The following is a 6000-nucleotide window of genomic DNA, read 5'->3' as shown; positions in this document are numbered from 1 at the left end:
AACAGGCTTTCATCGGCCATCAAAGTATTCAATAACTTTCCCCTTGCCGATTAGTCCACTCCGATTATTTTGACACGTGCAAAAAACGGTGTCAACACATGCCCCCCAATTTTGGAGTATAAAACCATTAATGCTCCGAAATTTACTCCAGATAACGCTTGCCTTTGCCCGATTACCGTAACTCATTCTCCAAGCCAAAACTTGATTTGTTATCAAATCCAATCAAATCTAATCTTGATTCACGCACTTCAGTAAATATCGCACAATCACCAACCACTCTTGCCTTGATTATGGTTAAGATGCCGAAACAATAACCCATCGGCAAGATCTTAACATGATAATACTGCCATTTTCAGAATTAAAATATCATATATCGATATCCCCTCCGAGTCATGATTACTTGTCATCAACTCATCTGTACAATCCCCTGATTATCACGCGAACAGTTACCATATCCCTCTGAATCGCCTTGACCTATATGCGCGCGACATAGAGATAAGTCCAAAATACCCTTATTCTGGACGGCTTATAAATAGATTTCTCCGGAACCCTCATTTTCTACCTTCAGCCTCCAATCCTTGGCATTCTCTCTCTCCGGCGGCGACTCCGACGAACAACCGCGCGACCTCAACCAACAAGAACCCTTCTCCGGCGCTAACTTCAAGTTTCCGGCTCGTACCTCCACCTTCCTCAAGACAATGGCCATCAACTTCGACGTCCCCGCGGTTCGCTCCACTTCCATTACCTTTTACTTTGATCTTTTTGCAAATTCATTCAGTTGGTGATTCTTCCTTTCTTCTGTCTTCTGGATTTCATAACCTTAGGAACTGCGCAACAAATTAGTTATCCCAACCGACCAGCCGCATGTCCAATGCCTTGGACCAATGGGCAACCCCAGATCCAACCAATCTGATCAATGCAGAGGTTAACAGAATCCCCTTTAGAGCCCAAAATTTCTCTTTGAATTTGTGGAAAGACACATTCCGATCTTGGCCCAAAACCACCAAAGGGTGGAAAGATTGGTACTTGAGGGTTAATAGATCGATGCAAGTATACTGGGCAGAATGAAGATTAGACCAATGCATCAGGCTCTCTATTGCCGATATGCAGAAAAATGAATCAATGATAATTGCAGCTGCTTATTTCTGGTCAGACACGACCAATACTTTTATGTTTGGACATGGCCCAGCTACTCCTACCCTTGCCGATGTCCACATGCTTACTGGCTTGGACATCTCAACTGCCGATGAAGGCTCCATCTATGGTAGAAAGTCTGAATATAGGGTGAATACCCGCAACATCGGCGGTTGGACAGGATATATTCAAGAATACCAGAAAACCGGGACACTTAGCCAGAGGGAACATGCCACATTCCTGAATATGTGGTTAGAAAAATTTATCTTCTGTGGTCGATCAGTAGGACCAACCAACGCCTTCCTCCCTGCAGCTGAACTTTTGGCTAATGGCGTAAGGTTTCCTCTTGGCCGATACCTTCTGAGCTCTACTTATCATCTTCTTCATCAAGTGTCTCAGAAACTTTTGCTTGGCGAACCCATCGGCAACCTGGGAGGCCCGTGGTGGTTCATCAACATGTGGTTGAATGCCCATATGCACAAACGTTTGCAATGGGACTTTTTTGCTCAACAATTCCCACGAGAAATTGCTGAAGACTATGTGCTCGGAGATGATGAATCGGCAACACGCTCACCCCTCAATTTTGGTGAAGCCATAATTGTCCTTCCTGGAACAGAAGCCAACGAAGACCAAATCGGCAGATTCTTTCAAAGCTTCTACAATGGTCTTTCTCGTGATCATAGGGCCTGGGTGCCTTATATTGACGAAGAAAACAGATTCCCCCTTCTTTTCAACTTTGCCGATGACACTCTAAATCAAGATAATGAGCTCATGATGGCTATCATCACTCCCAGGGCAATTCCAGTAAACACATTCGGCAGCGGGAAAAACACCAACATTACATATGAATTTTACAACCCATCGGCAGTATCCCGCCAATTGGCTTTTGGGCAACTGCCAATCAAACTCTGCTTTGCCGATGTGATCAAACCCAGGGAAACAATCACCTGCGGAACAGACTGGAACAAGGTAGTACAACTCTCCCCCGATGCCGATACTACAGATGTTGATATATCCACCTGGACACCAATATCTTTCATCACCGAGTCATATAAGCAATGGTGGCGAGAGTGGAAAGAACAACTGTTCGCAACTTCTGTTCACACATATCGGCACATGATCGACCCTGAATATGCCATCCCTGACGACGCGGTAAGTTTCCTTTAACTCCCTTCTGCTTTTCCCTTCATATATCAGTAACTGATTCTCTTGTAACAGGTTAACAACCCAGCACCATCGGTGAGTAAAAGTGGGAAACCCTTCAATCTCCGGCCTGTTTCCCCAACATCGCCGATCGGCTACAACGCTCCCACCTTAGCCGCTTTGACCCACCAGAAGATTCGTACCAAGACCATCACTTTTAAGTCCAAATTGGCTACATCCAGGGCTACTCCATCGGCCGCTGCTACAACCTTGGTCAAAGCCTTTAAGGTAACAACCTTGTTTATTTTCACTTATGCCGATCACAAACTGTATTAACCTTAATCATCAGGGGGTAAGAGCTGCTACTGGATCGTCATCGGCAATTCCGCCGATATCAAGCACCACTCCTTCAGAGGTAGCTTCTTGACTTTACATTTTATCTGTTAAATATCATATCTTACACTTGTTTTGCAGCAACAATTGGGTACATCGGCAAACGTACCAGATGTCCAAGCTTCACAACCAACAAGTGTCGATGCCTCCCAGCCAATCGTTGCCGATGCTCAAGCAAAGCGCAAAGCTTCAACAGATACTGAAGCACAGCCAAAACGACAAAGGTCTATGCCGATCCCTACATCTGCCCCAATGTCATCGGTCATCATACCTCAAGAGCCCACCACCGATGAAGTCACAGAGGATATCCCATCGGCAAGCTCAGCCGATCCCCCACACGACATACTCCAGGTTGCTTCCTCCAGTCAAGCACAGGAAATTGCCTTGAAACAGGTAAACCAATCAGCCCATCTGATTTTACAATACTCATACTTACCCCTAACTGATCTCCTTTTCTCTCTCTCAGGAACAAGATTCCCCGAACATCCTATTTTCCTTTGCCATTGACATTTCTGACGACGATGGAGAGGAGACAAGTTCTTCCCTTGCACTGGGAACAATATCGGCAGAGACTAAATCCAAGTTGGAAACCCTCCTGAACTTGCTACAGCAAGGTACCGCCCAACTGGTAGATGACTCGGACCCCGCAAAAGCAATTTTCAAAACAATTCGCGGCCAGGTCCCTGCCGATGTTGAAGAAGTACTCTTCCCAGCAGCTCACTTAGAAAGCCGCCAACTGCAATATCAACGGGCTGCTCAGCGCATTGCCGATAGAGCAGCTCAAGCTCAACTTAAAGAAGAGATGCTACAACTGAAACAAATCGCTGATGAGAAGCACAAGGGCATCGTCAACTTGTAGACTTCGGGTGCTGCACTTAAGCAGAAAATCTTGGATCTATCAGCAAGGAAGGCAGCTCTATTGGCTGAATTGAAAGAAATCGATGCAGCCTTAACTCATGCCCAACAAGAAGAAAGCCAGCTACCCAATGCCGTCAAAGCCCTTCAGCAAGAAAGAGATATCCAAGCTCGCAAGGCTTTAGCCATGAAGAAAAAACTCAAGCCTGTGGAGGGTACTGCCGATGACGATATCAAAGAAATGGAGGAAGCCGACCAGATTCGCCTGCGTGCGATATTAGCTATCCAATCCTTGTTGAACGTGTAATCTTATTTATTGTATCGGCACTATGATCCCTTTGTTAGAGGCCTCAGCTTGACCATTAGCTTGAGCATAATATGGAGAAGAATTTAAAATTTTAATTCCCATACCTACAGCAAACTCATCAAATTCTCCTGATGTAAACATAGTACCCTGATCGGTAGTGATAGTCTAAGGAATACCAAATCGGTAAACAATATGCTCCTTCACAAAATCAATCATATTGACCGATGTCACCTTTTTTAAAGGAATTGCCTCAACCCACTTTGTGAAATAATCGGTAGCAACCAGAATAAACTTATGTCCTTTACTCGATGGCGGATAAATCTGACCAATGAGATCAATAGCCCATCCCCGGAACGGCCATGGTTTGATTATAGGATTCATAGCCGATGCAGGCGCTCTTTGAATATTACCAAACTTTTGACACCCCTGGCATCCCTTAAAATATTTAAAACAATCTTCAAGAATAGTCAGCCAATAGTACCCATTCCTTCTGATCATCCATTTCATCTTGAAAGCCGATTGATGTGCCCCACATACTCCTTCATGAATTTCACCCATCAAGCTTTTCGATTCATCATTGCTAACACATCTGAGTAAAACTCCATCTATAGTTCGATAATATAATTCATCATCGAGGAGCACATATTTGGTAGCTTGGAACCTTATACGTCTCTCAACCTTTCTATATGGATCCTTTAAATAATCGACAATCTCCTTCCTCCAGTCATCGGTATCAACTGCCGATGTTAGCACTTCCTGAATAGGCTGATACCCTGAAGCATGCTGAGCTAGTCGATTAGCTTCCTCATTATGCAATCGAGAGATATGTTCAAGACGAAAATCTCTAAATCCTTTCAATAATTGCAAACACCTTTCATAATATGAAATCAAAGCTTCACTTCGGCATTCATAAATTCCAGCCAATTGATTTATAACTAGCATAGAATCACCAAAGATTTCAACAACATCGGCACGTATCTCCTTCAGCAATTCTAACCCCTTTATCAAGGCTTGGTATTCAGCTTGATTATTTGTCGCTGTAGCAACAATCGGCAATGAAAACTCATACTTCTTTCCTTGAGGTGAAATTAACACAATGCCGATACCTGCCCCTTCACCACATGTGGACCCATCGAAGAAAAGTGTCCAGGGAGCAATCCCTAGAGAATCCACCGTATTACAATGCTGAGTAACAAAATCAGCCATCACTTGCCCTTTAACTGCCTTAGTTGATTTGTAGCGTAGTTCAAATTCTGATAATGCTAAAATCCATTTGCCGATTCTACCACTTAATATCGGCATCGACAGCATATACTTGACCACATCGTCTTTGCATATGACCGTACATTCGGCAGATAACAAATAATGCCTTAATTTGACACAAGAAAAGTATAAGCACAGACACAATTTCTCGATAGCCGAATACCTCGTCTCAGCATCCACTAATCTTCTGCTCAAATAATAAATAACACGTTCTTTCCCTTCAAATTCTTGAATAAGAGCTGAACCGATAACTGCATCATCAGCTGACAAATATAACCTGAAAGGCTTCCCATGTTGAGGTGGAACTAGCACTGGAGGATTTGATAAATATTTCTTAATTTCATCAAGGGCTAATTGCTGTTCAACTCCCCATACAAATTCCTGATCAGCTTTCAATTTAAGTAGTGGGCTGAAAGCCTTGATCTTACCCGACAGATTAGATATGAATCTTCTAATGAAATTAATCTTACCGATCAAAGATTGCAATTCAGTCTTATTGGCAGGAGCAATCACCTTGTTAATTGCATCAATAGACTTCCTACTGATTTCAATGCCCCGCTGATACACCATAAAACCCAAGAATTGTCCTGCCGATACACCGAATGCACATTTATTAGGATTCATCTTCAATCCATGCTTCCTTGTGCACTCCAGTATCTTTCGCAGATCGGCTAAATGTGCTGTGATATCTCCAGACTTAATCACTACATCATCAATGTAGATCTCCACTAATGTGCCGATGTACTCATGAAAAATAAAGTTCATAGCCCTTTGATAAGTAGCACCGGCATTTTTCAAACCAAACGTCATGACTATCCACTCGAACAACCCCACATGTCCTGGACATCTGAAAGCAGTCTTGGGAATATCTTCCTCAGCCATGAATATTTGATTGTAACCTGCAT

This window comes from Miscanthus floridulus, chromosome 18 (genome assembly GCF_019320115.1).
Source record: "Miscanthus floridulus cultivar M001 chromosome 18, ASM1932011v1, whole genome shotgun sequence".
Classification (NCBI taxonomy): Eukaryota; Viridiplantae; Streptophyta; class Magnoliopsida; order Poales; family Poaceae; genus Miscanthus; species Miscanthus floridulus.
Note: the sequence above shows the minus strand (reverse complement) of the source record.